This window comes from Chenopodium album, chromosome 9 (assembly GCF_948465745.1).
Source record: "Chenopodium album chromosome 9, dcCheAlbu1.1, whole genome shotgun sequence".
NCBI classification, from domain to species: domain Eukaryota; kingdom Viridiplantae; phylum Streptophyta; class Magnoliopsida; order Caryophyllales; family Amaranthaceae; genus Chenopodium; species Chenopodium album.
Window position 1 is genome coordinate 36911624 of NC_137842.1, and position 11954 is coordinate 36923577.

Consider the following 11954-nt stretch of genomic DNA (forward strand, 5'->3'; position numbering starts at 1 on the left):
GATTTGCGTTGAATTTATTTTAATCGCGAGATATTTCTTTATATAGAGCGTTTCTAGCACCATTGGAGCATCAATGGAGCATTTTGGCAGCCTACTCCACAGCTCGGTTGTGGCGTGCAATCTGTTGGCCACAACCTGGTTGTGGGCGTCTATATTGGAGCAAGGGGGAGGCGAAGGCAGCTCGCTCCATAGCCTGGTTGTGGCGGTTTTCTTCGTGCCACAACCCACCTGTGGTAGCTTGTTTTGGTGGTATTTGAGAGTCCTATTTAGATAAAAAAAAATATCTAGTTTTATGCTAGGATATAAATAGATTTTAAATAGTCTTTTATTTTATAACTTTTATCACTTTTGCAGATATTATTTTAGACTTCTTTTTTGGTATTACGTTTTTCCATTTTATTTTCTAGGGTTTTTCTTTCAAGATTCAAGATTTCTTAATTAATTCCAGGTATTGATTTCTTCTCTCAATTTTTTATTTTATTATTGTTAATTATGTTTTCTTTATTGATTATTATTCTTGATTTCATTAATATGTGTGAGTAGTTTCCCTATTCCAAGATCTAGCGAAACCCGAATATGATTAATGCCTTATTTAATTCTTTAAATTCTTTAACGATAATTGCAATTTATATGCTTAATTAATTGTGCCCATTCCAATACTAGATTAGCGATAACTGGTATTGTTATTAATCCATTGTTTTAATCGCAACGAGAGTTGGGTTTTGACGGGTTTGAATAAATGAATTAAGGGTTTAAAGTTCATCACGGGAGTAGTTGAATGGATGATTAGGAAGTTCGAGTAATGTGCTCAAGGTCTTTAATTTGCATGATTCCACGGAAGTAGGTTTGATTATTATTAGGGAAGCCATTGATAACTCGGGAGCGACCATTGGTATTATTCAGGGATAACTTTTCCTCTTTAATCAATTGAATTATATGTTATGGGTAGAATAACTATTGCACTAATTGTATTCGTGGTAATGCTTGATCTTGGATGTTTTTAGAATTTGATTATCATATTATTTAGTTTAATCGTCGTTCTTGATATTTAGTTATTGATTCTCAATTATTTGTTTTGGCTACTTGCTTAGTAGTTACTTGAGTCTAATTAATTAGTAGAATCATAGTCTTTGTGGGATCGACCCTGACTTACCCTACTACATAATTAGGAGGTTTAGTTAGGTATTATTTTTGTTAAGTGTGTGACCGCCTATCAAATTTTGGCGCCGTTGCCGGGGACTAACGGTATTATACTAATTATTTCTGATTTATTTTTACTAAGCATATATATATATATATATATATATATATATATATATATATATATATATATATATATATATATATATATATATATATTGCTTCGGTTATTGTCCCTTGTGTCTTTGATCTCTCGTTTTAGTTTCTTTGTTGCATACAAACTCGAAGTTCAAGCTCAGATGATTTAACTCCTTTTGATTCTGAGATCGAAGTTACTGCAAGAAGACGACGAGGTAGAAGAAGGAGAAATTGACATACAAGAAGCATGGTTGACCTAGGAACAAAATCTCTTTTGGAGTATGGCATTCTTGATACAACAACCAGATTCCTCTCCAGTATTATTAGACCACTTGTCACCGCTTAGAGCTTTAAATTGAAGCCCCAGTTCATAAAATTCATCTTCAGTGATTCTTTTGCGGGCTCACCGAACGATTGCCCTGTGACTTACATAGAAATTTTCTTGGAGAAAAGTGACACTATGAACCTCAATGGTTTCACTGATGATGCTATTAGACTACGCCTTTTCCCTTTTTCACTACGGGATAGAGCAAGGGAGTGGTTACGAGATGAAGGTATTGGTTCTTTTGATACGTGGGATAAGCTTGTCAAGGCCTTCTTAGTGAAATCTTTGGGGCAAGAGAAAACTGCAAAATTAAGAAACGAGCTATCTACCTTCCATTAATCTAATGATGAATCCCTGTATGAGGCATGGAGAAGATTTAAGCGACTACAGAGACAATGCCCTCACCATGGTATTCCAGAGTGGATGTTGATGCAAAGTTCTATAATGGTTTTACCCATGAGTTTCGCATATACATTTACGCTGCGTAAGGAGGTTTTATCATGACTAAGAACCCAACCGTTGCGAAGGATTTGATTGAGAAGATGGCGGCTAATGATAATTACCATCCAGGGGGACGAAATGTTACCAATAGAGGTAATAAAAATGATGTTGATGCTATAACCATGTTGACTAATTCTATGCACGCATTAACTCATAAAGTCAATCAACTGCAAGTCGGGTCTCCTCGATCTTGAATGGAAACTTGTCAAATGTGTGGAATACAAGGCCATACTGCACGGGAGTGTCAACCTAATTATGATGGAATGACGATTGAGCAAGCTAATGCTTTTTATACAACGACCTCCACAAGGCCATTTGATGAAGGGTGGAGAAATCATCATGGTTTCTCATATATGAACAATCAGGCTCAATTGAATCCTCCACCACCACCCGTTTTTCAAGCAAGGGCACATATCAATCATCAATCCATGCACCAACCACTACCTCAATCTTCAAATCTTGAATTCATTATGGGGACTTTTTCTACCTCCCAACGTCAACAACAAGAGCTTATATCAAAGCAATATAAGCAAAGCAAAATGAATATTTTGAAAACTCGATTCAATTGCTTGTTGCTCAAAATAAGAGGATAGAAACTCATCTTTCTCAACTTTCACAATAAGTGATTCATCTAACAACTCTTCAAGATCAAGTAAAAGTCCAAACAAAACATTGCAATGCAATTTTCATGAAGAGAGATGAATTGACTAAAGGAGGATTAGAAGAGAAAGTGTGCAATCTGGAGTGAAAAACAGAATTGCATGTGAATGAAGTTCTCAAATATGTTTCCCCACAAGCCTATGAGGAACCGATGCCATTCCCGCAAAGTTTATCAAAAACCGTGCTTGATAAGCGTTTTGGGAAGTATTCTGAGACTCTTAAGAAGGTATATTCCACCATCTCTTTTTTCCGACCTTGTGAGTCAAATGCCTGAATTTGCAAATTTTGTGAAGGGAATTCTAGATCATGATCATAATGGGATGAAATTAGAAAGTTTGGTAGTAAAGGAGAAATGTCCTGATCTTTTACATGATAGCCTACAACCTAAATTGCATGATCCTGGTAGTTATACTATCCCTTGTAAGATAAACAAAACATATTTTTATAGGGTCTTGTGTGATCTAGGTGCTAGTGTTAATTTAATGCCTTCTTCAGTGTATGACAAATTAGGTCTGAATAACCTTAAACCTTCCTCTGTATCTCTTCAAATAACCGACAGGACTGTTAGACTCCCTAAGGGTGTAGTTGAAGATGTACTAGTTAGGGTTGGTGAACTTGTTTTTTTTGTTGACTTTGTTGTAATGGATATGAAAGAAGACCATAAGATCCCGATTATTTTTGGCCGCCCTTTCCTTGCTACAAGTCAAGCACTAATTGATGTTCCTAATGGATAAGTGACCATTAGGGCTCTGGATAAGCAAGTAGAGTTTAAGCTCTTTAATGACCATTGTTTCACTTTTGATGGTGGTACCTGTCTGAGAATTGATGTTACTAATCCTTTGGTTGATAAGTGTGTATCTAATAGAAATCTTGGGACAAAAGAGGACGACATTCCAACATATGATGGCTTCAGCTACATGATAAAAATGAGTTCGGATACAAATCATATCAACTCCAATAGAGGTTGACATATTTATAGACAAGATTGTAGAGTATCCTCTCTGCGTGGTGGTGATCCAGGTTGAGCTACAAAAGGAGGTTGAGCTTATGAACTTAAAAACAAGCGCTTTTTGGGAGGAAACCCAACTTTCTAACTCTTAATTTATCTTTCTTTTTTTAGTTAGTTCTTTTTATTCTTCTCTTAGAGAGAAAAAAATATAATACAACAAAAAATCAAAAACTTTTGACATTTTAACAATTAGGTGCAGTAGATTAGTGGAGTAGATTATTTTATGATTTTTAGAACTAAGTTTCGTTTTTCTTGTGTTTTTTTTTCTTTTTATTTTCCTTATTGCCGTTTGTTTTTATATAGTAGTAGTATAATTAGTGCTTTTCTTCTTTGGAGTTTTGTTTTTACCTTATTTTGTTTTTAGTAGGTTAGGTAGATTAATTTTTTTAGCTCTTTTAATTCACTCAGTGTACCTGCCCTCATTTGCCTTCTTATACAATTATGTGAAATTGTAAATGCAGGGGAAAGCAACTTACCACAAAGATTGGAGCTTCGCATCACAACAAGTTTAACAGCCTAGTCCACAAGCTAGTTGCGGCAAATTCGATTTTTCCACAGCCTAGTTGCGGCAACATTCTCATTATGCATTGAAACTTTGAGCAAATCAGTTCACTCCGCAGCCACTCCGTTGTGAACTGTAGCCAGCCACGGACATCATGTGTCTGGGTACCTGATGAAATAAAAAATAATAAAATAATAAAAAAAAGAGGAGAAGCAGATTACCTAGGCAGAGCAGTCCGCAACATCACCGCGGCACACAAGAAGCCACCACAGTCATCTTGCTACCTGATAAAAAAAAATATGAATAAAAGATCGAGAATCGGCGCAGAGATGAGTTCAAGCAAGTTTCCTCGTACCCCCTATTCAATTTCAAGATCTCCACCTTGGTCATCATCATTGTTGTCGGGTTAATTATCAATTACACATCAACAATTTCAAGGTAACATTTTTTTTTTCTTCGATCGAAGGGTATTTCGAATGCAATCTTGAAGCCCCTGTTTCATTGGCGAGGTATTTTATTGAACCCTAATCTCCAAATCAGTTGTTTGGCGGTGAAAACTACTGATTCTCGAGAAATTATTTCCCATTCTCCCCTAAAAAGCTTGATTTCTTGGTTGTTCCTTGTTTATTGGAATTAGTTGATGATCTTTACTGGTTATTGCTCTTGATTTCGATCAAGACTAAGGAGAAAGTGGTGGTTGACTACTATGACATTAACTTTCGTTATGAAGAGCATATATAAGGCGAAATATGAGAGATTGTTTGAGAGAGAAGTAACTGCAACTCGTTTCTGTGATGTTGATGCCTTAAAAACTCTAAATATTGAAGATGACATTCAGTGGCTTTTCTCTAAAGTTGGGTGGGGTAATTTTCTCAAAATCTTTCTCGTTTCCCTCCTTAATGAAGCTTTATGAGTGCCTTTTTTCCCCCCTATTTTATTCATTTCATATTGTTGCATTGTGGACATTGCAATATTCAAGTGTGGGGAAGGTTTTTGTGTACGCATGGTATTTTTTTTAGTATAGTTTTACCGCTAAAAAAATGAAAAAAATACAAAAAAATTTGAAATATTCAAAAAATTACAAAAATACGTTCCAACGAATGACAAATCATGCTTCCCTGTGCCCCATACTTGAAAATTGTTTTGATTCTTGGTATATGATGATGAGTAATGTGGATAAGTTAGTCATGATTTGATTTTTGATTGCTTGGATTCCTTAACATGCGTCAATTTTGACCAACTGCTTGTGAATATAGTGTTTGACTAGTTGATTTGGTGAGGAATGTGTTTTAGTTCCTGGTATGTCAATGAATTTGAGTATTGGTTTGCGACTATATGTAGTGTTTTATGATTCATTATTATGCACATTGAGGAGGACGAAGGCGTTGTTCTCTTAGGCGGCCTTCTGATGAAATTAGATACATTTGTTCCCTTCTTGCTACCCATGTTGTTGCAATGACCTTTTTATTGTTTATGAGCCACATTACAAGCCGGTTTTGCCCTATTGGTTACTAGTCCCAAGCTTGGCTTGGGGGAGCTATTAGTGAGTGAGGTGAGGGAGTTTATGATGTGCTATTTATTTGCACAATTTGGGGTGGTATTGAGAAGATATTTGTTCTTGATTGTGGTTTATTTTTGATGATTTTGGAAGTTGAATTTCTCTTAAAAAAACAAAAAAAAAAGTAAACTTCAAAAGAAAATAAAAATTATTTGATGTTCGAATGTTCTAATTAAGTGAAAGTTGATCAAGAGAGAAAAAAATGAGTTTCAATAAGAAAAATCAAGTTGAAGAGTTCAAAGTTTGTTTATACACTAAATTTCTACATTGTTATATTTTTATGAAAGAAATAGTAAGTGTTGAAATTTATTGATTTGATTGGATTTATGTTTGGTGAATTTTTGGTGGAGTTGAGTTATGTTGGATATGATTGGTTATTATTTATTTTTGGCTTTGGTTTTGTTAGGATTTTAGCTCCCTTAAGCATTGCTTTTCTCTCACATTTTCCCAACTTTATCCTACCTTTTACCCTAACCTTACATTACAAGCTTTAAAGACCTTCCAACCTTTGTGCGTAGAGGTGTGCGAATGTGAAAGTAGTTACTTATCAATGCAAGGAATGACTTGACATATTCCGAGTCGACTATTAGGTTGAGTGTATGTCTTTTTAAACACACGAGTGCGTGAGTTGGGAAGGCATTGTTCACATGATGGGGTTGGGATGGAGAGCGATCGAGTACGCCTTTTACTCGCCACATAAATGAGAGTCGAGTGTGCGAGCACTAGTCTTGAATTCTATATGCTCTTGTGGTTTCCTCTACTTGACAATTGTTAGGGAAGATAAGTGATTGGGTGGATGAAATTGGTTGATTATTTGAAGCATAATTGTTGGATTTACCTTGAATTGGTTGTTCTTGATTTTGATTACTTTTGGGGTAAAGTATTGATTTATTTATTCGTTGCTTTACTCAAGGACGAGCAAAAGTTTAGCTTGGGGGAATTTGATAACATGATATTATACATGATTTATATAAGATATTTGGTCATGTTTTATTGTGTTTTCTTCATTCTCCTAATCTTTTTAAGCTATTATTCTTCCGATTTCGATATTGCTCTTCTCGGTTTGTTTGTTTTTGTTTTAATAGGAATAGGGCTTGATTTGCGTGGAATTTATTTTAATCGCGAGATATTTCTTTATATGGAGCGTTTCTAGCACCAATGGAACATAAATGGAGCATTTTGGCAGCCTACTCCACAGCTCGGTTGTGGCGTGCAATCTGTTGGCCACAACCTGGTTGTGGGCGTCTATATTGGAGCAAGGGAGAGGCGAAGGCAGCCTGCTCCACAGCCTGGTAGTGGCGGTTTTCTTCGTGCCACAACCCACCTGTGGCAGCTTGTTTTGGTGGCGTTTGAAAGTCCTATTTAGACAAAAAAATAATCTAGTTTTACGCTAAGATATAAATATGTTTTAGATAGTCTTTTATTTTATCACTTTCATAACTTTTGCAGATATTATTTTAAACTTCTTTTTGGGTATTACGTTCTTCCATATTATTTTCTAGGGTTTCGCTTTCAAGATTCAAGATTTCATAATTAATTCCAAGTATTGATTTCTTCTTTCAATTCTCTATTATATTATGTTTAATTATGTTTTCTTTATTGATTATTGTTCTTGATTTCATTGATATGTGTGAGTAGTTTCCCTATTCCAAGATCTAGCAGAACCCGAATATGATTAATGCCTGATTTAATTCTTTAAATTCTTTAATGATAATTGCAATTGATATGCTTAATTGATTATGCTCCTTCCAATACCAGATTAGTGATAATTGGTATTTTTATTAATCCATTCTTTTAATCGCAACGGGAATTGGGTTTTGACGGGTTTGAATAAATCAATTAAGGGTTTGAAGTTCATCACGGGAGTAGTTGAATGGATTATTAGGAAGTTAGAGTAATGTGCTCAAGGTCTTTAATTTGCATTATTCCATGGAAGTAGGTTTGATTGTGATTAGGGAAGCCATTTATAACTCGGGAGAGACCATTGGTATTATTCAGGGATTACTTTTCCTCTTTAATCAATTGAATTATATGTTAGGGGTAGAACAACTATTGCATTAGTGTATTCGTGGTAATGCTTGATCTTGGATGTTTTTAGTATTTGATTATCATATTATTTAGTTTAATCCTCGTTCTTGATATTTAGTTATTGATTCTTAATTATTTATTTTGGCTACTTGCTTTGTAGTTACTTGAGTCTAGTTAATTAGTTGAATCATAGTCTCTGTGGGATCGACCTTGACTTACCCTACTACATAATTAGGAGGTTTAGTTAGGTATAATTTTTGTTAGGTGTGCGACCGCCTATCACTTGGATAGGTGTGTATAGGACTTGTGAATGCGGAATTTTGTATTTTGAGAAGGGCTAGGCTTAGAAAAAATAATATAGAGAGAATAAGCATTAGCTTAGAGAGAGAAGAGAAATGATTGGTGATCGTTGATGAATGTTGATGATTTTAAAAGGGGTGATATTGAAGGAATTGTGTCTTCGATAAGTGCAATTACTAGATATATCAAGGATCACTATTATGGAGATAATAAGTTCGTTCTTTTGGGTCGTCAATATCTGTTGCTAGACTATGATCAATGATCTTTGGGCTAGTCAAATAGTCCAAAGCCTACTAGAATGGATCCTATGAGGTCACACAACAAGGGTATTGGGTTAAGCAAGTAAGAGGCCCATTAATGGGCCTCATGAGCAAATAACTAATCATGAAATGGATTGGGCTAGCATAGTTAGATGAGAATTAGGTTTTGGGCTTTTGACATGGGCTCTTATTTAGAGATGAGATCTATAAATAAGATCCTTGCCTAGGGTTGCAGGCAAGCAGTCATAATTCACACACAGTGTAATTTGACATCAAGGCAACCAATCCCAAAGACCCTAATTCCTCTCTCTAACTCACGGCTTTCTCTCTCCTCCCCTCGTCCGTACGGCCGGCCACCTTGGTGGCGCGTGTGGTGGTTCGTGGTGGTTCATGGTGGTTCGTTGCTCGCACTTCTCCATAGAAGGTCAATTGAAGGGTTCAATTGCAACTAACTAGCATTAGTGGAGGTCTTAATCTGTGCCCGTGGACTAAGTAGAGGAATCACGCTTGAGGTTCTTTATCTCCCAATGTTCTTGCTCGATCGCACGTGGAATCACGCTTCAAAGGTACGATTATATGTTCTTTATGTGTTATGCATTAGATCTTAGGATTAGGTACTGTATGAATACGATTCATGTTTTTCCGCTGCGTAGTACCTATAATTCCCTACAGTTGTATCAGTTAGCCTATTGCATTTACGCATATTGACTATAATTCTTTGATAGTCCACAATTTTAATTCAATTAGGAGGGAGAATAATTTAATTATGGGTCAATTATTATATTAAATGTGATTTAACTCTTGGAATTGATTAAATGTGATGTAATAATGCTAAAAATAGCCATGAAGAGATCTGAATTTTGCCCCTAATCACTCGAAACTTTCGAACCCCCACCCTATTTTTTTCGAAAATTTCAAAACCCTAACCCTAACCCTAAATTATGAATTTTGTGTTTTGGTTTTGATTTAATTCGTTTTCTATGTAATTAATGATTTTAATCCATTTGATTTCATGATAACTTATGAATTTTTCATGATCAAATTATTTAATTTAAGTGTTAAATTAAATTGGGGATTAATTTCATGAAGAACCCTAATTTCAAGATTGAATGTGATTAAATTTTGAAATTAATTGGACCACATTAACATTAATTTAATTTTACAAAATATGTTTTGTTTTATTTAAAAAAAAAAAAGGTTTTTAGCAGCGGCAACCGCGGCTGGGTGTCACAGCCACGGCGGCTGCCGCTGCAGGTGGTCCGGAGGGAGGGGCGAGGTGGGGCAAAAGGACGGGTCAGCAAAGGCAGCAACAACAGCACCGTGCAAGGGTTGCGCGGCACTGTTGCTGCTATGCACCGCTGCAGAGCAGCGTACACCTCACGGTGTACGGCCACCGTGGCCGGCTTTGGCTGGCCACACCATGGTGGCTGGTGCACGGTTTTCAAAAAAAAAAAATATTTTATTTTAAAAATATTTCAAGATAAATATGATTTATTTTCGATAAGATAAAATATTTTGAAAATATGATCTTTAATTTTGAAAGATAAATTCGGTTTTATTTGGATAAAATCTTTTATTTTAGGATAAAATCAAATATTCAAAAGTTGTTATATTTGATATTATCCATATTTAAAGCCAATTAAATTGGTAATTATCCATAATTAAAGTGGTTAATTTTGGATAAGATTTGTTAGGATATTCTGAGCATATTCCAAAAGGATAATAATTGATTTAAATCATGTGATTATCCCATAATTAATTTTGGATATAATTGATTTAAAATTTTGTGATTGGCTAGTAATTAGGATAGAATTTCCTAAAATTGTTAGGATAATCTTTGAGGATATATATGATTTATCTTTTAAGATTAAAATAAGATTTGATTCTATCTCATGACTAATTTAAAATATATGATATTTTATTGATGGTCATGAATAATATATGATATTATCTAATTGCATTAATTAAAATATGAGATATTTAGATGCCATGTTTCCTTAATTATGATCATTCGATGTTGTAGTTTAGGAAAGCATGATGAGTGATTTATTATGTGGCACTTTATAATATATGATATTATTTACTGCTATATAATGACTAGTATGGCCCAGTAGATTGCTAAATACGATCTGCGCATCGTGATGTATTTTTGTAATCTAAGTACGGTCTACGTACCGATGAAGTATTTTTTTAATTTTATTTCATTTTATTTAAGTAGTAGATAGAATAGAGTAAAGTTACAGGTTGTTGTTAATCCAAGAAACCCATGAAGTGAAGGCCCAAAGGAGCAAGGTGGATGAGATCCATGATGATTCAAGTGGGAGCATTTACTTTATTGGTTTTCTTAGGATTAGGGGGCCATGCTATGTCTTGTTTATGCATTCAGTTTATTATGCATGTTAGATTTTTTTGATGTTTTGTGATGATGCGCTAGAGTTCACTATTAATCACAACATAATGAATCTAAGTCCCAGTAATATTGAGGTAGCTTTTCCAATCAAAAACCCGATGAAACCTTCGATATTTATGATGGGTCATGCTAAAGCTGGGTGTCATATTATATCTTAGGGGAGTGGGGGTAAAACAAATTTTACAATTTTGATTGGTTATACTCAACAAGATTACCTAAAGAGTTTAGAACCTTGAAGCTAAGGGTAATAATTAAACATGTGATGATTAATTATTCAACCAAGAGTTACAAAGAGTTGTAATCAGTAAAGAGTTTATTCACCTTGAAAATGTAATGGTTGATGGTAGGGCTAAAGTCCGGTCAATTATTGCACAAATAAAGGATCTTGGAATCATTTTATTCAATAGGGATCAAATTAAAATTGAATAAATGCTTTAAAGTTACCAATATTTAATTCGCTTATGGTACTTTAAATTTTATTAAACATAATTGAATTTTGCGTTTACATATAAGTAACATGTCGTTCTAATTTTATTATTATATATAATCTCCTCGATTGAAAATAAAGTTGAGAAATGTTCTCAAAAGGTTAAAAGATAATCCATAAAACTATATTCCAATTTTGCTAAGATGGTTCTAAAAGGCAAGTTTTAGAAATCCATGTCACAAGTCTAAGGTTGGTTTTATTCAAAATGTTTGAGTAAAATACCAACACATCTTCATTTTGAAAAGTGTTTCAAGGGATATAATGAGATGGGAGGTACAAACCCTCTAAAAGACAAGCATAAAAGTCCAATAAAATCTCTTATTTTCAATATGATTGGATATAAGAAAGTGATTGGAAATTTCTATGATCAAAAGTTGATCAAATGACACTATTCTTCATCCATTTTATATAAGATTTAAATAGTTGATTAAACTCTATTATGAATAATGATTGAATAGACTTAGCAAAATCATGAAAAGTGCTTAAAGTAGTTGAGCAAAGCATCATTTTGAACCTAAGAGAAGTGTTCTAAATGGCTCAAATGGGAAAGGTTTAGGAATGTATGAGGATTGCATTAAGAAGTTATAGGCCAAGAAATGCAAACAAGTTGCTATTTCTCAAACCTAGAACTACTTA

The 11954-nt window shown here is 34.4% G+C and overlaps 1 non-coding gene across 1 annotated transcript; it reads right to left on the minus strand.

Moving 5' to 3' along the window:
* Nucleotides 1–1909: 1909 nt before the first annotated feature.
* LOC145560957 (small nucleolar RNA R71) lies at nucleotides 1910–2016 on the minus strand. The gene has a single exon (XR_014093546.1). It is a non-coding gene; the product is annotated as a small nucleolar RNA R71 (small nucleolar RNA).
* Between the last annotated feature and the right edge of the window lie 9938 nt (nucleotides 2017–11954).